The sequence below is a fragment of the Amblyomma mixtum genome, chromosome 5, assembly GCF_055824585.1.
Source record: "Amblyomma mixtum isolate Tamu chromosome 5, ASM5582458v1, whole genome shotgun sequence".
NCBI lineage: Eukaryota > Metazoa > Arthropoda > Arachnida > Ixodida > Ixodidae > Amblyomma > Amblyomma mixtum.
Genome location: NC_143016.1, coordinates 60,313,522 through 60,339,118, shown reverse-complemented (window position 1 = coordinate 60,339,118; position 25,597 = coordinate 60,313,522). Strand labels below are relative to the sequence as shown.

The 25,597-nt window shown below is 51.5% G+C and overlaps 1 protein-coding gene across 1 annotated transcript in view; it reads right to left on the bottom strand.

Annotated features, from left to right (window-relative positions):
• Nucleotides 1–23,547, bottom strand: part of LOC149342368 (adenylate cyclase type 5-like) — a 236,149-nt gene extending 212,602 nt beyond the window's left edge. Inside the window, exon 1 of the mRNA XM_089544648.1 lies at nucleotides 23,433–23,547. The gene's annotated coding sequence lies outside the window, so the exon portion shown is untranslated. The remainder of the gene's footprint in view (nucleotides 1–23,432) is intronic.
• Between the last annotated feature and the right edge of the window lie 2,050 nt (nucleotides 23,548–25,597).

Sequence of the window (25,597 nt, the reverse complement as noted above, 5' to 3'; positions counted from 1 at the left end):
TCGCGGCTGCACTCTCGACCATAAGATCAATCTGGTCTGGGTACCCGCCCACGCGGGAAACTCAGGAAACGAAGGGGTCGACCGACTAGCCCGAGGACTAACCAACCGGGCGGCCGGCCCCACGGACCCAGACGCTCTTGCCGAGGCTCCCCAGACCTTTGCCGAAATTACCAACCTCTACAGAGAGATGAGACGCCAGTTCCCGCCTCCACACCCCGACTTGAATCGAGCGCAAGCCAGCTTGCTCCGCAGGTTGCAGACGCACTCCATCCTTAGCCATTCTAGACTTTCACTCATCACAGACGGGGAATACGACCCCGTCTGCCAAAATTGTTACCAGGGAGAAATCGCCACCCGGGCACACATCCTCTGGGGTTGCGCGGGAAATCCGCCCCCTCGAACCTTACTGCCAGCTCCCTCCGAAGAAGGATGGAACCAACTCCTCAAAAGGCCAGACAAGAGCATCCAACTGGCACTCATTTCGTGGGCCCAGGAAGTCGCCCCTACCTGGGGGCCACACCAAGCCCACCTGCCCTAAATCCCACCAATCTATGGCAATAAAGTTGTTTCTCTCTCTCTCTCCATTGTCTGCGGCGTTTCCTGTGGCGCGATGTATGACACCATCCGGGACACTCTTCACAACTTTGGTACGAATTCTGTCAGGAAAGCTGGCGCCACATTGAGGTCGGCCAGTGGTGAGCAGTGGCGTAGCCAGAAATTTTGTTCGGGGGTGGGCTCATGTTGCAGCGCGGCCTCCTCATGGAATTTGTGGAGGGATCAAACGCAAGAATAATAGCTGCATTGCCATTGACAATGGCATTGTTTATTAGATAACACTACGCAGTGTCTAGAGAAGTGAAATATGTGTTTTAAAAGAATGCATTCCTATGTCTTAAAAATCGTGCAAGACATAACTGATGCCAATAGTTAATTTTCGCATGATCGATATTGTTGATCTTGTAGCCTTCTAATGGTTCGGTGATCCGGCGACACGTTGCGGACTTCTTCGGGACGATGTAGTTTATTCACGAGCGCTCATCAGCGACTTCTCTCCGAGCCCTCTCTCAGACCTCGCCCGCTCTCTCCTCCGGTGCCGGCCGGTCTCTCCGGACTCCCTCGAGCTCCGACCTCCAAGACCCCCTGGTCCAATCTCCCCCGGTCCGATCTCTCCCCGAGTCCCCCTTTTCGCGCCAAAAACTCGCCCTTAAGTGCACTTTCCCAGCATTCTGGGGACCACTTTTGTAACCAATAGGAAATGCGCTTGTCGGAGCCAATCAGGAGAATTTTGTTCAAACTGAAGGAGCCAATAGCACGGCAGTGCTCACGGGGTTGTTGTTTACGCGAGCACCGCGCGAATTCCACGAAGACGTTACGCATTTCCGCTTGGTTACAGCACCGACACACACAAATACACAAAAACACCAGCGGCGGCACAGGGAAGGCAAACTCAGCCCGAACCGCGCTCACTGCCCCGGTCGCGCTCTCCCCCCTTCGCTGCTCGTCTTTGGGGCATCCCGTCCGTCACGCGGTCTGCAGTCAAAAGCAATAAATTTGCACGCGACCCCCTCTCGAAGCCCCAGGGGTCCGCGCATCGGCCGCGTCTTGCGGCCCGAACGCGGCCTTGCAAGGACGGGCCTCCTCCTTGCCGGTTAACCGTCGTTGCCACCATCTGCCGCGTTTGTCTCAAAACAAACCCATTTCGGCGGCGCCGGGATGGCGGCTGCTCGATGGATGGAAAACATTATTAAGCAAGTCAGTTTGGACCTTACAAGATCTCAGGGCCACCGCACAGCCCTCACATTACGCGCATGTGTCCAGGCCACGTAGGGCCATGGCACTGGCACCCCGGTTCACACAGCGAAGTTGCGCGTCCGGGTCCTGCGACGCAAGGAGGGCCTCCCATTCCTCCCATGTACCGATGGCGGGCTGTCCCTGCGGGGGAGGATCGGCAGGGCAGCCGAAGAGGATGTGGTCTAGGGTGGCGTGCGGTTCTCCGCAGAGAGTGCACTCTGGGGAAACATGGCGGAAGTGGGATAGAAGCTGAGGGGTAGGAAGAGTTCGGGTCTGGAGTCGCCTCCAGAGGATTTGTTGGGAGTGGGATAGGCGGGGGTGGGGAGGGGGATAGAGTCGACGGGCAAGGCGTGCTTGTTGAGTTAGTTCTGAGAACGTGTGTGCCCGCTCCCTCGAGAAATCCCGGCTGGGGTCGCCATTTGCCCGGCAAATAAGTCCTCGGGCTATGTTATCGGCGGCCTCATTTCCGGGATTGCCAGAGTGAGCCGGCACCCACACGAGCTCAATACGCCTATCGGGATTTAGGGTGCACATTCTTAATACCTGCCACGCGGGGGGATGGACGCGTCCGCGGGCGAAGTTAAGAATGGCTGTTTTGGAATCGCTTAGTATATAAGCCGCATTGGTTTGGGCAATGGCTATTGCTATAGCTGCTTCCTCTGCTTCTTCCGAGGTACAAGGTGGGTCTATGAAATGGGTAAATAGGGGGCTGCTGGATGGTAAGCCACAGCTACTGAACGGTCTGTACCACACGCGGCGTCCACCCAGCGCACATCCTCTAAAGTGCCATATTCTTTATGGAGAGCTTTGGCTCGCGCGACTCGGCGGGATTGATGGTATTCAGGGTGGACATTCTTAGGAAGGGGTTTCAGGATAAGCGCGGAGTGTATGGCGCGAGGGAGAGAGATGAAGTCTGTCGTGTGTGCCGGTATGCGAATTCCCGGAGAATCCAGTATATATCGTCCAGTTTCCGTGCCAGCCAGACGAAGGTACTGTGTGTAGCGATGTGCATCTATAAGTTCTTGTATAGTGTTGTGCATTCCTAATTTTAAGAGTCTGTCCGTGCTAGTGCTCTTTGGTAGGTTTAGCGCTGCTTTGGTAGCCATGCGGATAAGAGCATTGATCTTGTCTTTATCCGAACAGGAGAGGTTTAGGTAAGGAGTGGCGTAAAGAATGCGGCTAAGCACGAACGCATGCAGCACCTTGAGATTATCTGCTTCGTCTAGACCGGCTCGTGAATGTGAAACCCTTCTAAGAAGATGGATGATGGAGTAGGTGGACTGTTTTAGTGCTTTCAGTGTAAGGTTGTTTTTCCCCGTGTCCTGTAAATGCAGGCCAAGAATGCGGAGGGTAGGTGTTTGCGGTATGGGAGTGTCATGCAGGTAGATAGTGATGGGGGAGGTAGGGACGCGCCGCGGGCGGATTATGAGGAGTGCTGACTTTGTGGGGGAGCATTCAAGCCCAATGTTTGCCGCGTGAGTAGCGATAGTTGTAGCGGCTTCCTGAAGGGTCGATTCTATGTCGCCATCCGAGCCGTATGTGGTCCAAACCGTTATATCATCCGCGTAAAGTGTGTGTCCTAAGTGCGGGATGCGGCTGAGAGCCTTGGCTAGGGGGATGAGGGTGAGGTTGAAGAGGAAGGGAGGAGCCCCGACAAACAGCCAACACACACAAAATCAAGGGGGCCAGGCTACCGGCTTCGGGGTGCGTGCGCAATGGGTCCCTGAGCCGCAACCCGGCAACTCAACTCCAATGCTTACATGTTTCTGGGTATTTAATAAATATGACACGAAGTCTAGAACTATATCAGTCCGAAATCAGCGAAGCAGTGAATGCCGCGTATATGAAAAACGTAAAGGCCATCAAAAGAGCAAGCAAAGGACAAATATTTTAATGAATCTTTGTCGTTCAAGAACCTTTACATTTTTGTACATATGCAACGGCCAGGGAAAAATCTCAATGACGCTGTCCTTCGTTCCAGTGTACTGCGCAGCAGCAGCTGTCACTGGTCATGTATTGCGAGTAATTGCACCGAAATTTGATTCGAAACTGTGAGCATATGTATAAACAAGGAGTTCTGCAAGATATACATCAGAAGTGCGAAAATAAAATGGAGTATTAGAAATGCGAAGAAACAACTTGATAAAGGACAAAAAAGTCACTAGAAACAGTCACTGTATGCATTCAGAAAACCTCGCAACATGATATTTAAATACACGCATGTCTCCATTAAATCTACTTATATAAGCAAAAGTCATGGTATATAATGGGTCAAACAAGACAAATAAACATCTTGCGCGATCACAGATAGTAAACTTTACACACGGAAAGATAGACGATCCAGGTAAGAACAAAACTATGATTGCAGAAGTCGCGATATCTACTTGGGCCATGCTGCGGTCGGTGACAGTTCGAAAAAATTTCGGGGGGGGGGGGGGGGGGCTAAAGCCCCATAAGCCCCCCCTGGCTACGCCCCTGGTGGTGAGTATATACAGAAGGACGAAATTCAATTTCAATTTCAATTTATTTCCCAGAAGGTTCTGGTCGGCTGACTGGGCTAAAAGCTGTGCGTAAACAGCTTGACGAGGCCCCAGCCAGCCGTTACAAGGCATAACAGCACACATTAAAAGAATACATCGAGAAGCAAATAGTCGATACAACAATGAAACAAAAGAGTATCATGGATTCAAGTAAATGCAGTGAACATATAGATATATTAAGAGGACACCAAAAATATCAATTCGGCAAGTAGCACAAACTGCAAGGAAATATGCATACAATCAACTCAATAAATGATAGTAAATCTTACACACTTTATTAACGCTTTAAACGAGAAATTTGTTGAACAAACTGAGGAAAATTGGAGAGAAATTTTCAGCCAAGAGAAAGAGCATCAGATTACATCATTACAAAATAATGACGTAGTGTAGCTTTGGTAGATTTATTCGTGCTCATAGCGGTGCTCAGCTTTCTGTGCGTGATAGGGCTGCTCAAATACGCCTCCTCGTTTTGGAGAGCAGCTCTTAGGCGCCTGTTTGTGCGTTTCGTGGCGTTGCCGTCGCCGTTGTCGTTGTGATTCCATCTTAGAGGAGACAGTCCAAAGCGCCGTGTTCCCCTTGTGGGTTTCTAAGTGGACACAGGCCACCACCCACCGCGGGTTCGAGCTTCGCGCGAGCCAAGGGCCCCGATCAGCCGTCACCACACACACACTGGGACACCGATGCGGTGCACTCAACCTCCGCTGGGAGGAGAGCGATTCACCGCAAAGAAATAGGCCTCCAAGTTCACAAAGGAGACGTTTATTCACGTCGTCCTTCAGCAGTACACACACACTCAATCGTCACCCCGTCCCGGGGGCGCGCGAGGAGCAAGGCTCCGCTGCGCGCACGAAGCGACTCGAGCAATATGCGCCGCTAGCACGCCGCTGCAGGAGAATGTCCCCGCGGCAGTGCTGTGATCTCTCTCTCGTGTCGACCGTTGGGCCGGTTGCGAGAGAGAGTGGGCAATCAACGCAAGGTACGCCTGTCTGAGGTCGCTGGACCCCGCTGGACAGGCTCGAGCCGCTGCAGGTCAGAGGACACGTGCGGGCGAGCTCGAGTAAGCACTGGTCCGAGCGGCAAAGGCCGGCAGGGACAAACAGTAACGTACGCACCTTTCGCTGTCTCGGAGGGATCTCTCTCTCTCTGGGCCCCGCTCGGACGGTCGCGGGATCCGCGGCCGCCAAAACGGGTCCCGGATTCCCGCCAAAAGGCGCCAATGGCAAAGGCCCTTGGGGAGCCGGGGCGGAGCTGTGGCTAAATGACAGTGATTAGTCACCCAGCCGCCTCTCCACCGCCTGAGGCGGGAGCAAGGGAAAGAGGAGAAACAACGCGGGCGGCCGGCACAGCCGCGCAAAGGCGACGGCGGAAAGCCAGATTCCCACATCCCCCTCTCCTTAAATGCCCTCCTACCCATCGGCAAAGCACGCGGCCAAAATAAAGAAATCAATACACAAAAAAATAAGCTACACTTCAGTTCCAAAATAAAGAAATGAATACACAAAAAAAACGATACCCTTCAGTTCCAGCCAGAACAACGTAAGAAAACAAAGGAAAAACAAGGCAAACAACACTTGCATACGCTTCCGTAAATCAAAACAGCTTGCAGATTATATACACGGTACACAAGAAGATGTGAATAAAACTGTACAGCTATGTGACAGGTGGATGTCAGCCTCAAAGTTCGATGGCGCGGCAAATTGGGCCGGTCGGCGACTCACCGCTCGCAGACTTCAAGTTGAACGGGTTGGGAGGGCCGACGACTGATGGCGGTCTTCTTTCCGTTGATGTAGGGTGCGTTGATGACGACGGGGCCGCGGCAGAGCACTGACCTCGCGCCCTTGGACACGACATCACGTTCGGGCACAAGAAAGTTAGTGCACCCCTTTCACGCCGGCTGAAACGGGCGAGGACGTTCGGCGGCGTCCAGATGTGTAACCTTGTCCACAGCGAGGGGTCCTTCTCATCCTCGCGCTCACGCAGAAGGACACAACGGCACAACTCACAGGCGTCGCCTTGGCTCATGGTTACGCGCGCACACAGTCACAGCCACAACCACGCATACACCCGCAAGTGCGCGGACGCTGGTCGGCGACAACGACCCCTCATCAGAAGCGTCCAGAGGCGCCGCGGCGAGGGTCAAAGGGTGCACTTTCCGCCCCCCATCGTCCCAAACGCCCCGCCAACTTCCCCTCCATACGGGCCGCACACAACTCGCACCGCGACACACGGCTCCTTAACGAGCCAACCACCCACAGTCGGGCCGGAAATGAGAAAAGGCGCGCTGTACAAACGACACCTAATCCAATCTATTCCTTCTAGAAGATAAGAGCAAGCACGAGCGGGCTGAAGTTGCCTATGTACATCTCGGTACGTTAGAACGAAAACAGATGTACAAGCGGGGAAACGAAAGTGGCTAGAAACTGACTCAAACAAAACAAATAAATAAACAAGGCTGGAACTGAGCATGCTGCAAAAAAAAAAAAAATAACACACCGTGCTTCGCCTGGGTAGGGCCTGACAAGAAAGTTCGCCAGCTAGCTGAGGCTGCGTGCCTTCGGTTGCGGAAAAGTCCGCCGTCCGGCATCAATCACACAGGTGACCGTCGCCTCAGATTGTACCGGTGCTCCGTACGCTTGCGTTCCGCAGCACCAGTTGTGCCTTTACACTTGCCTTTGATACCAATGGGTACCGGCGCAAGCTCATCAGACCGTGACGCGTAGGCCTTCAGGTCAATGAACCCCTGCTTGCTCCTGGGGAAAGGCCCCATCAAATCGCAGGTGGCCATCTGCCACGGACGCACACTGTCAATCGGTTTCATCATTCCAGGCGGCTTGCCACCCCGTGACTTCACCGCTTGACAGACATGGCAGGAACGGCAATAGCGGATAATGTCACGCTTCATGCCGGGCCACGTCACCGATTGACTCAGTTTTGCAAAAACTTTGGAGTCACTCAGATGACCGGCCAGTGGTTCGTCATGAGAGAATCGCAAAAGTGCGCCTCTTAGACTTTTGGGGATAACCACCTAGAACGGGTCGATGGACTCGTCATCGGTGGCTATGTACTTCAGCACGAGCCCGTCATGGTCCAGCAAATATGACTCCCCGGGGTTCGCCGCGACACACGCTGGCTTCTGCCCCCCTGCGCCCGCTACAATACAAGTAGCGTCACGGCGCTCCGTCTCCCTGAGACCGTCGCTCACCTCGCGACAAAAGGGGTCATTTTGCTGGGCTTTCAGTAGCTCTTACGGCTGAAAACGATTCCAGTCATCCCAGAGGGGAGCATGGTCTCGTCCCCACTCAGGTTTGCAGCCAAAATTTCCGTTCGCGTCGGCACCTCCGAGGCGCTCACGCAGAGCTTTGCCTCTCGTCCGCTTTGCGAAGCGCTGCTCGCCTGGTTAGCGGAATGGGTTAACCCGTTTGCGGGTTCCCCCTCCTTGCCGCCCGGCGGCTCGTCCGCTGTTTCGCCCCCTCCGCCTACAGGCGTCAAGGCGCCGCTGGCGAGTGGGGCACGGGATAGCGCGTCAGCTACCACGTTTGTGCTCCCCTTTCGACACTGCACGGAAAAGTCGTAATGCTGTATCAGGAGAGCCCAGCGCGCCAGCCGACCCGCAGGCTCGCGGAGCCGCATCAGCCAACTAAGCGCACTGCACCCCTGCCTCAGTGGAGGCTTGGGTGGGCTGCACGAACGAGGGAGGCAAGGCTCCTAGTTCGATGAGCGGCGTGGTTTCCACAGGGAACCGGGCCAGCGCCTCGCCGTTCCCAGAGCAGAATTGACTGCTCGCGGGGCACGGCTGCTGCTGTTCGAAACTGCCGGTTGCGGCAGCGTGACACGAACTGCTTTCGCACTGGGCGGAAAGCATGCACAGCTGAGGCATGTGACCAGCGGATGCACCGCAGGGTGCTTCCGATACGGCTCCAATGGGAGCCACGTGGTCAACATTTTGGGTTGTGTCACCGTAAACCCCAATGGGGGCCGCGGCCAACCACGGTGTCTAGCTATTCGAAGGAACAGCAGCCAGCGGATCAAACGACGCTACAACTCCGTAGGGAGCCGACATGTAGCTGCCGAGTGCCGCGCTGGGGGTGGTAGACACGGTGCGCAAGCGTGATCGTCAAGGCGACCTGCTCGGCTAATGTGCCATCAAAGGCGTAAGCGCCAATGACTTAGCACGTTGGGCGCCAGTTGTGGGTTTCTAAGTGGACACAGGCCACCACCCACCGCGGGTTCGAGCTTCGCGCGAGCCAAGGGCCCCGATCAGCCGTCACCACACACACACTGGGACACCGATGCGGTGCACTCAACCTCCGCTGGGAGGAGAGCGATTCACCGCAAAGAAATAGGCCTCCAAGTTCACAAAGGAGACGTTTATTCACGTCGTCCTTCAGCAGTACACACACACTCAATCGTCACCCCGTCCCGGGGGCGCGCGAGGAGCAAGGCTCCGCTGCGCGCACGAAGCGACTCGAGCAATATGCGCCGCTAGCACGCCGCTGCAGGAGAATGTCCCCGCGGCAGTGCTGTGATCTCTCTCTCGTGTCGACCGTTGGGCCGGTTGCGAGAGAGAGTGGGCAATCAACGCAAGGTACGCCTGTCTGAGGTCGCTGGACCCCGCTGGACAGGCTCGAGCCGCTGCAGGTCAGAGGACACGTGCGGGCGAGCTCGAGTAAGCACTGGTCCGAGCGGCAAAGGCCGGCAGGGACAAACAGTAACGTACGCACCTTTCGCTGTCTCGGAGGGATCTCTCTCTCTCTGGGCCCCGCTCGGACGGTCGCGGGATCCGCGGCCGCCAAAACGGGTCCCGGATTCCCGCCAAAAGGCGCCAATGGCAAAGGCCCTTGGGGAGCCGGGGCGGAGCTGTGGCTAAATGACAGTGATTAGTCACCCAGCCGCCTCTCCACCGCCTGAGGCGGGAGCAAGGGAAAGAGGAGAAACAACGCGGGCGGCCGGCACAGCCGCGCAAAGGCGACGGCGGAAAGCCAGATTCCCACACCCTTTTCCAACACACAATCATCAAGAATCTCAAGAAGAAGAAGAGGGGATTTCCGTCGATTGTTCTAGACTGTCCGAGTCATTTCTACACGATGTTGACGGAGAGGGTGTAGCCTTGCGTGCGCTAAGAGATGCCCTCCACCTCTTCACTCGCGCGACGGCGGCGGCGCCACGACAAAGTTCCAGATGCTTCTTGAAGCCGCTCCCGGCCTTTGATCAATGAGGACGCGCGCCCAGCGCGAGAAGGAGAAGGAGGCTGCACAGTGGACACTGTGTATGTGCACGCTGCCTTGGCGCGAAGAACAGACAGACGTGTACCGAGACTATATAAGAAGGGTGTTGACCGCCCGAGCCGCCGTTTAAAGGGAAGCTGAAGAGATTTTCGAATTCATTAAGATGCTCACGTATGGATGTGGGAACCTTAAAAATCACGCGGGTGAAATTTTTTTGCAGATTAATCACTTAGGAGCGACGTAATCGCCGTTTAAAATTGCGCGGTCGCTCCGCCCCCCGCTGTCCGCCGAGCGCTGCTGATGACACTGACGATGCGAGCCGAAACCGGAAACCGTGGGGTGGTGACGTAAACATTGGTGTTCGGTCGCCTCGCAGCCTCCACGACCGTGCTTGTTTCTGCGTGCGTGCCATCGTAAGCTGCTTCGATCTGCCGTGTGTTCCTGTATTTGTGCGTTTTTATGTTTGTGGTGACGTACAGAAACCTGTGCAGCATTGAGTGAAGCGGTAGACCATCATGCCGGCGTTCTGCGCAGCCTTCGGCTGCACTAACACCAGCGGCCGCGACGATGGGGTCTTTCATTATTTCCCGCAAAATAAGAAGCTTTCCGCGAGGCGGGTCGCTGCTGTGAAGTGAAGTGATTTCAAGCCCTCAAAGACTACAGTGCTACGCTGTGACCACTTTCGTGATGAAGTCTATAACCAGAGCCTGTCGATAATGCGTTCATTGGGCCTGTCAACAAAGTCAGCTCGACTGAAACCCGGCGCAATACCGTCTGTCTTCGCGCACAGGAGCTCGTCACCGCCACCGAGACCAGCTTTCGCGAAAAGGAGGAAGCATGGAAAATGACATCACACCTGGAGGCTGCACACCAGACAGTCTAGAATGCACACCAAACAGCAATACAAATCAGGACTGTGCAAAAAGTCGAATGCCACTGGCAGATGCTGCTGAGGACCCGGCATCGAACTTTTCTAAAAGTGATGACAAGGCTGACAAGTCTGTTCAAGTCCTAATGCAGCCAATACCAGTAAAGTGCTCTGCCAAGAATACATTTTAATAACACATGCAGTCGTACAAAATTGCCGAATGCAGCATGGCTTCATACATTAATAATAATATTATATAATTGTGCGCCACGTGTGCTACAGCCAGCCTTGCGATTCGGCCTGCTCGGTTACAGCATGAGGCCATCGAGTTCTTTCTTTCTTTCTTTCTTTCTTTCTTTTTTATTTGAGACAAATAGGTACAAATTGGCTCAGGAGGCAATAGCAAAAGGCCCTGATGGGGCCTGACTAGGCTATGCCCCCCTGACAGCACAAGCAGCACAAGTGTACATATGATTACACATCGTAAGCATACCAAAGTAAAACACATCAATACAGAATACAGAAAGATACAGATACACACCGTCTTAGAAATGGAAAATAACTTATTTGAACTGTAATAATACAAGAACATTTTCTTATGTACTGCGTCAAGTTTATCAGTAAACAAAAACAAAAATGTTTCACCAAACAAAGTTAGTTTGGTTCCTACACGGGCTTGCAGTATGAAGCAACTCGCCTAAACAAGGATTTTAATTTACTGCCAGATCCCATCTTGGCACGCAGAACGGAAGGCGCACGTTTGTCAACTCGACGAGTTCTGCCGCAAAGCGCCGCGAACTTCTGATTTACGCGTGTGTTATGAACCGAGCCGGCACTCAGCGGCCATAGAAGCGATGCCAGCATAAAATTTGCGTGAAAAAGAGCCTGATAACTTCTTGCGCATGTCAATGGTCTGTGTGGATTACAAGCAGATTCGCGGCAGCACCGACAAGCGGCAAGACAACAATGCCGACGATCGCATCCCGCTTACATTGCATTAGGAAAATTTCATGGAGCAGTACTATACTACCTTTGCTCGCTTCAAAATTAATTTATTGTATCTCTGAATGAAGTTTCGCTAGAAAAGTATGCTTACCAAAGGACATTTCCAACACGTGGAGATGCTGACACTTCGCTTTCGTTCAAGCCAAAAGCACCGCTTGCGCCAGCATCGTTACTTCCTTGGAGCGGGTTGCTCTTTGCGATTGGTTCGTACATGTAGGGGATGACGCCAAGATCATCCAGGTAATCTTCGATGTGTTACATCGTGATATAAGCATTAAACCAACAGCCCCGAACCACCACGCGCCGCGCTTCATGTACTACCATCGGCAGCGACCGAGCCAGGCTCACCCAGCCAACGCCAGTGTTCACGTCACGAGGCGCCCAACCAATCACAGGCGGCAACGAGGCGCGCGAGCTGGTTCGAGGCTGCTCCTGCACTTTTCGCCGAAATAAAATAGGTTTGCGCTTTCCTTCGCCTAATTTCGATGAGAAATTCGAATTCCGAGGGTGAAAATCTGTAAAGTGCATCTCTTCACTCAATTTTTTTGGGAAACCTTTCAGCATCCCTTTAAGCTTCAGTGAACAAACTGTGTTTTTGTTTGTTAAGTGCAATAATTCTTTTGTATTGTAATCTCTATCAAGTGTAACTTTGCACGAGTTGCATTGTTTTGTTAATCACTTTGTATGTGCTTCTACTAGTGATTGTGAAATCCTCTGCACCGTCTCATTGCTGTATAAGCTTTGTTTTGTGAACCTTTGGCTACGACACATTCTCTGGCTTGCGACCGGCGAAAGCTGGGCACAAAAGGACCAAAAACCTCTAGACACTTGGTAGCTGGTCTCCGCTGAGCTTGCCACGCTGAGTCGAGGGCATCTCCTTTGTGTCCGAGACCGCTACCCCCCCACGTTCTAAGGGTGTCTGGGAACGCACGCAACAAGTGCGCGAAGTTGGGTGACAACCGCCCGAGCCGAAACGCATAGCCGCCGCCCTTTGTCACTGCGAACCGCCTACCTATATAAATAGTTTACTCTCTGCAAGTTCTTTGTGAGCCATGAGCGAGGCAACCGGTGGAAGTCCTTCGTCTGCCGCTGTTGCTAAACGAGCTGCCAAAGCAGAGGCCCAGCGCCGTCGCCGCCAGAATCCAGAGGTGCGTGCCGCCGAAGCGGAAGCTTCCCGTCGCCGCCGTTGAGATGATCCAGGAGTGCGCGTCGCTGAGGCACAGGCTAAGCGCCGCCGCCGAGAAGACCCTGCCGTTCGCACCGCCGAAGTGGAGACTTGAGACTTTAATGTAGATATAAAGACAAGCGGAAATTTCTTACCACTTATGCGGAAGAACATCCCGTTCCTCTCGCTCGTAACGGCCCCCACAGCTGTGACAACCTCGCGAAATACTTGCGCAGACCTCGTCTTTGAGAACCAGGCATTGGTGCCGCAAGTCGAGAATAAATCCATCTATTTCTCCGTCCAAAAATCAAGAACTGTTAGTGGAGTGTTCCTTGAAGAAGGAATATGTGTGAAAAATAACAAGTTGTCTTAAATTACACATACATGTCTTGTTCGAATTCTTTGCCTCAATCTATCGAAAAGCTGAAACAGCTGGTGAGCTGCGCTCAAATTTCGAATCAGGAAGTAACGTAATCATCGTCAATTTTTTTTTTGTCATCACTAGAATTTTCGGTACCATCTGCGAGTATATGCACAAACACACGCCGCCGTCATATCTCGTACTGGGACTAGTAATGTTTTCGCATTAAAAAAAATCAGAGAAGTGCAGAAAAAACAAAAACCTCTAAGTTCACTACCATGTCTAGAGCATCAGAGAAAATGGTAGACACTCAACCACGCGTTGGAAGGGGGGATAAAGGTGGCCGTGAAAGAAGAGAGAAAGAGATGTCCTAGTAGAATGCCGGCACCTTTTGAGTTTTGCCTCCAGAGGAGAAAGACGTCATGAATAGAGGGAAGGCATGATAACTGAAGAGGGCAAGGCGATGGGAAAAAGAAAGGCACGAAACGGACGAAGGACCCGCCGCTGTGGCTCAGTGGCTAGTGCAGTCCACTGCTGAGCCCGAGGACGCGGGTTCAATCTCGGTTGGTTGGTTGGTTGGTTGGTTGTTTGGGGTTTAACGTCCCAAAGCGACTGAGGCTATGAGAGACGCCGTAGTGAAGGGCTCCGGAAATTTCGACCACCTGGAGTTCTTTAACGTGCATGCGACGGCTCCATTTGGGTGAGGGCGAAATGAAATACGCCTGTTTTCTGACCAATTTCAGTGCATATTGAACATCTCCAGGTAGTCGAAATTATTCCGGAGCCCTCCATTGGGCACCTCCTTCTCTTTCTTCTTTCACTCCCACCTTACTCCTTTCTCTCACGGTGCGGTTTGTGCAGGTGTGGATAGGTACCGGTTTGTAGTCTGCGCCAGTCTACCGCCTCCTCTTTGGTGAGCCTTTGGGTGGGGACACAATATGCAGACGAATGTCCGTGGTGTCAGGGTAAACCTACACTAGAACATGTCACATGGACCTGCTGGCCAGCGAGGACGAGGAAGCGCAACGATTCCTTGTGCGCCGAGCCACGATGGCAGCAGTCAAGTGCGGCATCCTGGACCAAGGATCGAGCACGGCACCCAGTGACCCATAAGGGTCAATAACACTTGAAATTTATTACCAATAAAGTTTTTTCCATCCATCCACGGTGCGGTTGATATATCCATCGTGATGTGACACCGCGCCTTTCATTTCCTTACAACCAATCAAGATTACGGAACAGCCTGACCTCTTGTATATAGACGTATACGCAGGTGCACTAAACGACTGTTGCTAGACTACCGCTAGACAGTCGGTATAACCTTAGCTCATCCCTCAAGAGGCGTCTCTTTTTCGCTCCTTTTGTGGACGTCTGCGCACCGGAGCCAGGGCGCCATAAACACCTAATCACGAGCGCGCCTGGCCTCTGGGAGAACTCCGAGCAAGGACCTGAGGAAGGAGAAACGCTACAATTCCTCCCGAGGTCCCGCGACGCAGGAGTGAAAGGGTGAGCCGACGCACGCGGAAAAGTACACAGACGCACGCGCTGTCGCCTGGAGAAGAGTGGGAGGAGCAGACTCAAGAGCACCGCGGCGCGGTGACCGAAAAGTTTTGTTGGCCCGGAATAAATTGCCGCTACGCCCCAGCAATTTGGCGCGGGACCACTTTCACGCCGAGGGACAGGCGTGTCGCCGGCCTCTCTCCTTTTTCTTCCCTTTTTTCCCCATCGGTTACACACTGCAGCATCCCATAGTGCTGTCGTCCAGGGTATGTACAAACATAGCACAGTAGGCAGTACATGTGCTTACGCTCTGCGAGCTTAGTGCGACAAGGGCCATTTGTCGCCCTATTCTTGGCGTTCCCCCACAGAGGGAGGAGGAGGAAGAAAGAGCGATGCGTCCCCATGGAGCGCACTGACCGACCCCGCAGGGATGGCACTGATTGTGTTTGCTTCCCCCCCCCCCCCCCCACTTCGCCCCTCTCTCCACCAAGACGGCTGCGGCACTTACGTACACGCACGTGGAACCCAAATTGGGGAAGAAATGAGCAGAGGGTGAGCACTAGCGCTCGCACTGCCCCCTGCCTGGATGGGAGCGCAGGCTTTTAAAGGCGAGCTCAGTCCTTTCTCGGACCCACGAGGCAAGGATGCCCGCATAGGGAAGGGAGACTGGGAGGGAACGGAGAATAGAGTCGTCCGAAACAGCAAGAAAGAACGGTGTCTGTGGCGTTTTCTGGACGATGTATGAGCACTGCGTCATCGTTAAGAAGCAAAGGCGGTTGGGCAATGAGAGCCGAGTAAGGTGATGTATTGCTGCAGGATAGGGTCACCTTCACGTACGGCGCGAAGAGGACACAGCTGTATGAAGCAATGCCGCTGTGGAGATACGTGCCTGCTGGAATGAAATAAAGAATAACAATATGATGAAAGTGTGGATAAATTGGCATAAATCGCATGGAACGTGTCTCCTCGAAAAGCGTCGCTGGTCTTTAATGTCTTGGCCTGTCGTGCAGTTATTCAAACGCTGCTCACTTGTCTTTGAGTCAACAGGCGAAAGTCGAAATGTCTGGCAAAAATTTTGGCGGTGTCGTCGATCGGTTTCAAGGATAAACGACTCTTCTGACGCGTTCAGTTCTTGGCGTCGTTCTCATGCTATTTGCGGTGATGAAAAGTGCTGCCGCAGACTGCCGATCGCTATAACCGTACATAGCAGGCTACGGCATTGCATGTGGCACTTGTCACGTGCAAAAACAAAATTTCTGGAATCGATGAAAAGCAGGAAAGTGCGCACCGCGCAGGCTGGCTAAATTTCAGCACTGAGTTGAACACATCTAACGTTGGTTGTATATACGCAGACACCATAAATAATTAAGAAAAAAAAGTTTATCATTTCGCCCTCCCTCGGAGAGAAGTGAGAATGAACGCCGCATTGACCTTCCTTTTCATACAAGCTTCACTGAGCACCCTCATCTACCACCCCGCCATTCCCTCGCTCAATGAGTGTACTCACTATCCTCACTGAGTTACTCGGTGCCCGCTATGGGCGCCCCGCTAGTTGCCGAATGTTCAGAAAAGCTGGGCATGCGTGGGTGTGGACTGGTAGTTACCAATTTACCAGTCCACACTCACGCATGCCCAGCGTTTCTGAACGATCAGCAACTAGCGACACCTGCTGGGCGCCCACAGCGGATACCGCGTAACTCAATGAGGATAATTTCAACTTTTAATTTTGAAAAAGCTAGAGACTGCCGAGAAATAATGCGCTAACATGGTCGTTATCGTGACCGACGGTATCTCCTCGCCACAAGATAAAATGCTTCCTGCGCTCACACCAACTATTTCCGATGGTCGTAAAAAAAAATATGGACGCATCGAACATTCCAAATTCGCGCGGTAATTTTAAGTGTTTAGCGCCACGCAGCACATGGCGGCAGCCATGCAAACTAGAAGCGTTTGTCCAAATTTCCTAGTCCTGTCTTTCATCAAGACATACACCGAACACTAATTCTCCATACTCATTCCTTAAAATGTGATCACGAAGCCCAGAGTGGGGATGCCATAGATCTTTTCGTTGCGAAGGCATATATGCTGCTGTTATTATCATTGTTTTATCGTTATCATTATCGTAATCAACGCAATAAAAGCATTAACAGCAACAGTGCCGAATAGCGAACAAGTTGGTGCATGGTCTTAGTACAAGTGACCTAGTGAAACAGGCAAAACACAAGATAAATTAGGGTTCAGGGCAAAAAGACGAACAAAAAGCTCCGAGTCTTTTAGACATAAGCTGATATTATCAGTCTCTTGAAAAGCCTAAGTTAGAACCGGATGATCTCAATTTGTGAGTGGGTGGTTAAGCATTACTCCTGTGCTTTCTTTTGCGCTCATTTACGATTTTAGTCATTTACTTCTTTCAAAAGTGATGTCAGCAAGAAAAAAACGCTTTATCGCAACCCAGTCCAAGCCTGTGAGCATCTGTATAGTGCATCAAACCTGCAGAAGCACCTCTCTTTTATGAAAAAAAAAAAAAAAACAGTGCTTAAGTGTGCAATTTCAAGACGAAACCTGTTTTTCTGTTTTGCTTGGTGAAAAAAAAGGCAATAGTTGTGGGCGAAATGGCCGAGCTTCTGCTGCGTAAAACTTTGCGACTCCTCCTGTGCATTGTCGTCTACTTGAAGTGCCTCTGTGACCTAACCAAGCAGTAAAGGGAACGGCCGACATGGGACGGTTGCCGCTGGCTAAGAAAGCACACTGCTCAAGCAAGCGAAAAAGAACAGTGCGGCACGCACGCACGCACGCACGCACACGCGTACACACGTACACACACGAACGCACTTCAGCACATTCGTCTCTTTGTTATTCCTTTCTATTCCTTTTGGTTCCTGCGAGCTGGCGCTGGACCTCTGCTCTCTACTAAACCAGACAGCCACGTCAGGCAAGTTTTGTCCGGCTTTTCATTCCTGACACTGCACCCGGTCGTTTTTGAAGAACGAGCACGCTGTCGACAATCAATGTTGTTCTTGTACCGCTTAGTAATTTCTCAGAACCACGCGTTGCGACTACCTACACCGCCCCAGCTTCTCCACCGCGAGTGCCTATTCTTCCATAGATCTTTCCTTCCAGGTTAGGGACTCAAGCGTACTTTTGTCCTAGCTGAAGAGGCGTTATCCCTCAAGACGACAGTCAATTACGCCTGAGCGACAGCGCCTTTGCGAGGCCACTGGGCAATCAAGCAGAGTAGAGTACGTTGCGCGAATCCTCTCCTTCCGGTGAGTCTTTCCAGTACACTCCTTCCGAGTGGCGCCAGAAACGCTTGCATCCCGCAGCAGCCCGCCTAGCTCAGAATATTCAATTTGGGCCCCTGGAGCCGCTCTACACCAGCGCCGCGCGGCTGACTCGTGCGAGGCAGCCAGCGAGCGCCTCTGGCGGACCGAGCTAATGAGGCGCGCACGGCGATGGAGGCGCGCCCTCGCGGCTACAGATAAGCTTTTCTCCGGGAAGCTCGCCGAAGAAGTCACGCGAGAAGAACCGCCGCCTCACCTGCCCGCTTCGTTCGCAGTGCAGAGGGATTCAACCTGCGTGTATACGACGCCACAATGTGCGGCTTCGCCGTTTAGGGTGACATGACAACTGCGCCATTTTGGATCGCCACCACCTAATTTCGTGGCAGCGCATTACTACTTGGAAAGGACAGTATTTCCGGTTGTCTGAGCTGCAAGATCGTTTAAGACTGCTGCCAGGCATAGGAGCCTTGTTTCGGGCCAAAATTTCAAAGTTCATTTGCATATCTTTTGCGTATTGTGACGTAGTGGTGACTGCAGTCGGGCAAACGGGAAAACAGCGAGAATGTCTTCGAAACGGAACTCTTTATTTGGGCTGACTTGCGCCCGCAAAGAACTGAATCACTCGGCGGCGGCGTAGCAACAAGCGCGCTCGGCGGTCGTCGAACAGAATGACCGCCGCTGTCGGCCGTGCTCTTTTTAAAGCTGATAGCGAACATTCGAGACAAAGCTTGGAAAGTTACTAGAAGATTCTGGCGCAAACTAGAACCCTCTCCGCCTGGATGCGATCAATCGAGATAAATCTAGGCGCGTCTTGCGTCACAAACGAAGCGATAAAGCGGCGTGTCGGCAGCCTTGAAGCATGAACAAACAAACAAACACTACAAACAAACGCTACAAAGATTCGCGGCAGTATAATTACTCAAAAAAAGAAGATTGAGACTTGACAGGAATTTGATGTTCTGTTCTGCGTGGCTGTAAACATGCAATAGCTGTAAAACAGGGATTGAAACCGACGACATATGCACCGTCAATTGGATGCCTTCCCAGATTTTCGTATCAAAATTGTGATGCAACCGTTCGTCATACAGCGTTGCGGGTGGTGTCATACGCGCGTGTGGGAGTGTCAATGCACCCAGAGACAGTAATGCCTTTGCATTCCCACACGTAAGCCGTCGTAAGCGCCTCTGTCGAATTCTTTTTTTTTTTTACAGAGATATCTGTACAGGGCACCTCCTGTACAGGAGATCTTCGTTGTTGGTGGCGTGGCTGTCGCTGGCGTATATGTCGTGACAGGAACACCAGGTTTTCACCTGCTGCTAAGAGGGAGTACTGGCCAGGTGGGTGTTATGTACGCGTGGAATTGTGGGCTGTGCACCCTGTCGGGAGTGTGTCATCCATGATCGCGTGACCTAGGTGCCCCCTCGAAGTTGGCGCACTCATTCTGTAAGTCCGAAAGGTTAGAGAAGAGTCATCTGCAGCTGCGATTTGCATAAAGTCTACTTTGCAAGCGTATTGCAAAAAAGAAAATGGCAACAATCGTCTGTCCCGAGGCGGACAGGGAATATGTGCTTCCAGTGTCAGTGGTAGTACAGATATCGTGTCCACTTCTTGAAACTCCTGCGAAAGGCGAAATGTCTGATGACCCTGTCCTTTCGTTTTTTCTTCGTATTTAGGGCCTCGCGGCTTCTCGTCAGAAAATGGTGGGCCTCTAACGCGGCATAAAAAAGAAAACAAAAGCCAAAGAAATGGGATAAAGCATTCCTGCTCCACCTCATCGTCACCCGTGCCCATTTCCTCGAACGGCCGCCGGGGCGGCTAACTACGAGTAATCTATAGCTGGCCGCTAAATTTCGTCAGTCCGAAGCACCCTGACCATGCCCCGCAGCCCATCCTGCAATCATTTGCTTTGAGTTGAAATTACCTCGAGTTCTCGAGTGATTCGAACGAAGCATTAGTTCACGTGGAATGCTATACGACCCCGTACTTCATGCAACGTTTTTTCTTTTTTTGCGTCTCTTATAGCCTCAGTCGCTTTGGGACGTTAAACCCCCCAAAACCAAACCTTTTTTCTTTGTTGAATCTTGTTAGCACACTTCTACCCTCATTCCAGGAACTGCTGACCGACATTATACTAATAGGGATGTTCGAGAAATGCGGGGAAAAAAATAGAGCTTCTTGTGCACGGCCAATACTGCTAGAAATCACGCCTTCAAGTGCACATTTGGCTGGTGCTAACACTTTCCTCTGGATAGACAAGAAGTAAGTAAAGAAGATGAAAAGAAAAAAAAAGCTAGACTAGAAAAGGAAGAAGAAGAAGAAGGAAGTAATGAAGAGTCAGTAAGTGGCTTCCGACGCTCGTTGCAGCATTGTTATATATGCCACGTGCTGTCATTTGTTCTACATCTGTCGACATAAAACGGGTTCCTCACCTTAACGAAATAAGAATATAGTGTGACTCTGCGCAGCAAAACGAATATGACTTTTCACCCTGGTGCGCACACCAGACCGTTTACCTGAGCATGACATTCGTCCCTTGACAGTACCGTCCTGTTGCAAGCAAGCTTGTGGAGAGTTCGCGCTTACTACAGTGAAATTTCGTAATTAGAATTCATTTCTTTCGTATAGGAGAGAGAAATAATTAAAGGAAGAAAAGGAAGGAACCTTGCCCCGACAGAGTACAAAATACTGGGAAACCAACGAAGGCAATTGCACTTAGGAAAATATGGATGGATGGAAGGGTCTTCAATAGACCGCGTCAATGCCACTGTAGAACTGCCAACAAATGTGCGTACCGATATGCCCTAAGTAAAGAATCTTCTATCTGTATTATTCATGGGCTCAAAATTCAATTATCCGAAAGCGCCTGTCCATAAATGAGAATATGAGCTCGCGCCCTTGCTCCTGAAGCAATTATGAGCATGCATCTCAGCTTACACGGCGAACGCTGAGGGCGTTCATAACGAGCAAGCTCCACGTGCCACTTACACTACCCAACAGGAGAAGCGGGTATCCCTTCCCGAGGCCTGGCGCTTAAGCCCTTCAGGTTCACTCTCTCGCGAATAACATAACAAAGGATGCCCATGACGGCCGCCGCCTCGCGTGAGCATAGGCCTTTTCCGAGCGGTATGGTGCTCGACCAGGGGTATTTTACAAGGACGCGGCCGGCGCACACCATGGGGGTTGGTACGCGGCGGCCGCCGTCCACCAAAACAGTTCAGGGCCTCACCTTCAGTGCCCCCAACATTACATTCGCGGAAGAAGTGACTATCGCTCTTGTAGCCGCGGTTCCAGCGTTCCGAGGCATTATCACCGACTCAAGGGGAGTTTGCCGCAATTTTGAACAGGGACAAATTCCAGATCCTGCATTCCAAATATTACATAGATGTGAGTACCAGGGTTTCCCAACCCGCCGCACCATCATCTCGGACCCAGCACACCCGGGGATAGAGAGAAATAAGGTAGCGGACGCTACCGCCCGCGCGCTTAACCACCGGGCATCGCCTCTCCCGCTGCCTGATCCGGCTACTAATTTCAATCCGGCTATTATACTTTTCGGGAGATCTCTCTCCTGTATCATACCGCTCACGGCAGATACCCATCCCCCTGTAAAGGCCTCAAGAAGGCGGAGGAGCGTTGGCTTCTTCGCCTCTACACCAACACGGTACTGTGCCCGGCAGTGCTTAACATTTCAATTCGGCCTTTACGGGCGAGTGCCCACACTGTGGGGAAGTGTTTGCGGACACGTATCACATGGTGTGGGCTGCTTTCCCACCCCACCCCCACCCCACCGGAGAAAACAGGGAGGCTGCCCTGCTCGGCTGCTCAACTCTCCAGGACCGACGAGCCCTGTTGACAACAGCCCGGGCCGCCGCACACCGCGGAGGCCGGAGGTCCCGGACTAGGGATCCCTCCTAGTGATTGTGAGGGCCGGGCCCTTCAGGGCCGGTCCAAGCGATGCCTCTTTTGTAAGTAGTATAAATAAATAAATGTTTTACACCACCACCACCCGCGTGCCACAGAGAATTATGCTATCGTTAAATCCCCTGCGGAAATGTGAAATGTACACAAATACAATGAAATATGTGTAATATTTCTAGCATCTATGTAGAGGGTCTGCTTTTGTGCAGTATAGTCGGGCGGTTTCGACATCCCCGCACCTCAAAATATCTGTAGAGGGTAGAAGTACCGCTCTAGCCTCTGAGAACCTTGATAGCTTTATCGGCCTCTTACGTGCCAGGATATGCCGATGAAAAGCAGACCCTGTGGCCTAGGAACTTGTGACCAACCCTGTACGTGCCGTTCGCCTGTTTTATCTTTCATGGAGGCCTAAACCATGCATTTGCTCAGTTCCTTTTCATTCTCCGCCAGCCTCGATCTGCTCATTAAACATGTTTCCGTACGCAATGTTCACTTATTTCACTTAAACGTACACAAGAAGAAAAAAGATCCGCACACGATTCGCATGGAATTCTTTGCCTTTAAAATGAAATTACTGTCTAGGGAATACTGATAAAAGAAGCCAACAGCCATAGAAACCAAGGAGCATATGGGAATGTTTCTAATTTTTTTTTTAGTTTGTGGAGTTGATCAATGAAAGGTTAATACTGTAATTATTTTTTCGCTTAAAGATAGCTGATTAGAAAACGGAAGAAAATTGGGCCCCAAAAGTAGAAGATTGACCAGCCGGCTCCGCAGCTCAGTTTGTAGCGCACCGGACGCGAAATTCGGAGGTCGACAGGTTCGGATCCTATCGGCGGCATGTGGCAGTTTTTCTTCTGCTTTATAATCAATTTTTCTCTTTAAGCAATAAAATAAGTAGACTATTAATCTCCCACTGATCAACTCCACAAAGCAAAAAAAGTAAAAAAAAAGACATTTCGGTGACTGTTGGCTTCCCTCATGTGTATGTCATAGCGAGCCCCTCATCTCCCTTCCCTTGCCTGCAGTCTAAGGAATAGCCAAATTAGAAAACGTCGCCTTCCGCGTCTCAAGTTAAAAGGACACACAATTCCTGCCACATTCATTCGACTTCATGCTGAGAAATTCACCTAAATCACTGTTAAAATCTATGTGTTGAAAGTTTTTCGTAGCGCCAGAGTCATGCGTAATCACCATGTTTAGTGACTGTTTTGTTTTTTAATATCTGACTACACATATTCTTTTACTGTGCTGTATCTTCAGCTTATACGAAATGAGAGTCGAAGCTCGTCAACTGGTAATTTTTAGCCTTCTTCTTCCTTTTCCTTTTTTTCAAATGATTGATTGATTGATTGATTGATTGATTGATTGATTGATTGATTGATTGATTGATTGATTGATTGATTGATTGATTGATTTACTTTTATATATTCTACATTAGGTTATCTTAAGATAGCCACCCTTTTCCGACCTTTGCTGACCGGTGCACAGCAGTCACACATGTGCTCTGAATACAGAAGAGGACCATAGTGTGCGGGTGTACAACTCGGAGAAAATGGCTTCAAGAGATGCACTGGACACGCTACTTTTTATCCTCCTTACGACAGCAATGCAGAGAAGGTAAAGGAATCCTCAGACACAAAGAAGCTCAAGCTTCGATGGAAGGTGGTTTCTGACCCTGAAAACACACCGGTGCCCGAGACCACGTCTGCTCATGCGCTCTTGGCAGAAACTCGGCGTTATCCGTAATGCGTACATATAATGCACATGATACGCACCCACAAAGCCCGCCTCCACCGGCGTAGAGCCCAGACTTAGCACGCTGCTGCCGCCCGTTGTATATCCAGTCCGCATGGCACAATGCGCGCGCGCATGACTCAGTTCACACTACACAGATGCCACCACAAGCAAAACCGGCAAAGCGACGTGCTCGCGGCCGCGGCGGCAGTGGTGCCGTGACGCCAGCGTCTCAAATGCGGGGAGAGAGCGAAGCGCTCGGCGAGGGTTAGCTGAGGCATAGCAGGCATAGCCGGCGCGCTCCGTAGAGAGGGGGGAGGATACGGGAGAAGGCCTCCAGACGCGAGGTGTCAACAGAGGAGCGCTATCGGCGACAATCAGCGGCGGCAAAGAAAAAGAAGCCGTGGGCTCTTTAGGAACAGCCCAGCACGCGCTGAATCCGTACGGCTTCAGCGTAAAAGCCTCTCTCGATGCGCGATCGGGCCTCCGCGGTTCGCGTTTGTGAGCGGAGAGCACTTAAGGGGAATATCTGATGCGTTCTACGACGGAGGCAGGAGACGGGTCGCAGCTCGCGCACCTCACAGCTCTCTCCCGGTGAAGACCGTTGACGAGGGTGTGCCCTACATTTTTTATTGGCACCCATGCAACCGTGGGTGTTTTAGTAGCTCCTGGGTAGCGTAGAAGGTAGAAGGGACGTCCCACATCGTGATTCGCTTAGTGTGCTGGCAGCAAGCGCGAAGAAGCGATCCCGGGCTGTAAATTTTACACCTTTTCGCTCGGCTGATGGCAGATAAAGCCGGCGCTTTAGTTCTCAAAGCGCGTAGCTTTCCGTCAGTTTCATCCTTGAAGGGTCGCGCGCGGAACTTAAGCGCGAGTGCTGTACGGACAAATTATAAGTCAGTGATTGGGCTACTACGTTACTACGTCCGGAGAGGGCGTGTAAAATGAACAGAAAAATTAACGCATTCATCAGCTTCGCACTAGTTAACTCTATTCATTTTTAATGTCAAGCGCAGGTTATGATGGTAAACTTTATACAGAGGAGCATAATTTCGAGGTCACTGAGAGTGGTATCTTTTATATCCGGCGTCGTCGCTTCGGCGGACGCGGTTGTTGCGCCGCACGTCTGTTCTTCCAAACTTTCCTTTTACATCTTTCAACACTCTTCTGTCTCCACGCGGCAGCGATTGTGGCTCAGCTCGAGCCAGTGGGCAGGCCCATGCATTTTCCTTTTCATCCTTCCTTCAGTCACAACAACAACGTTACTGAGGCCAAGAAAAAAGTAGGAAAAGGAACCCAGATTGTAAGAGTACAAAGCGATAACTAGAAAGAAAGGGAGGAAGATCCATGCCTTTCGCCTTATTGTGAAAATTGTTACATGATGGTACACCTAGGTTGCGTTAGTCAACTGTCTCTCATTTTGAGAGGGGATGAACTCGCGCAGCGCAATCTGCGATTCTTGTATTAGGGGGTGTAGAATACTTTGTTATATTCTTAGTGATTTACAGCGGTGGGTGTTAGTGCCCCGTTTCTTGATGTCACGGTGTCGTCCTGCATAACTGTTGGGTGCTCGTTCCCTGACGAGAAAGGAGGAAGCACCGGTGCTGGCAAGGGTAAAAAAGCAATGCGAAGCTTGACATCTTCGAGGATGGCTGATTTCACTTCATCTCCGACAGGATTATGATGCCCAGCATCGAACTCGTACTTCCAGGTCATCGTTTCTTCCAGGAGGCACCGCTGCAGATCCGCTTGCGCGCCATGGATGCTCCAGACACAATACAAGCATGCGCAGCGAAGCTAGAGAAGCTGTCTGATCTTTGTCACAGCATACTTGACACCAGTGGAACCAATGCCACCACAGCCGAAGTTGAACCTTCCCTCAGGCACGCGCTTATCACACACAGACCATTGCCAATCCTACTACGGGTTGGAGACTTCAGCGTCGACACGAAATCGATCATCTTAACATGGAGATTCATGGAGTTACTGATGCTGTGTCTCGCTAAGGCCCACAGGGTCGGTTTACACCTCACACCAAATATGCATAGACGCTGTAGTTCAGCACCGCGACCTCTTACAACATACGCAATTTATAGGTCACCACTGCACACACCACTAAACCATTCTGATGACGCTAAAATCGTTGTAATACTTACCAAGACTACGGCATCTAATCCAATAAATAAAGACTAACCTCACAACCTCG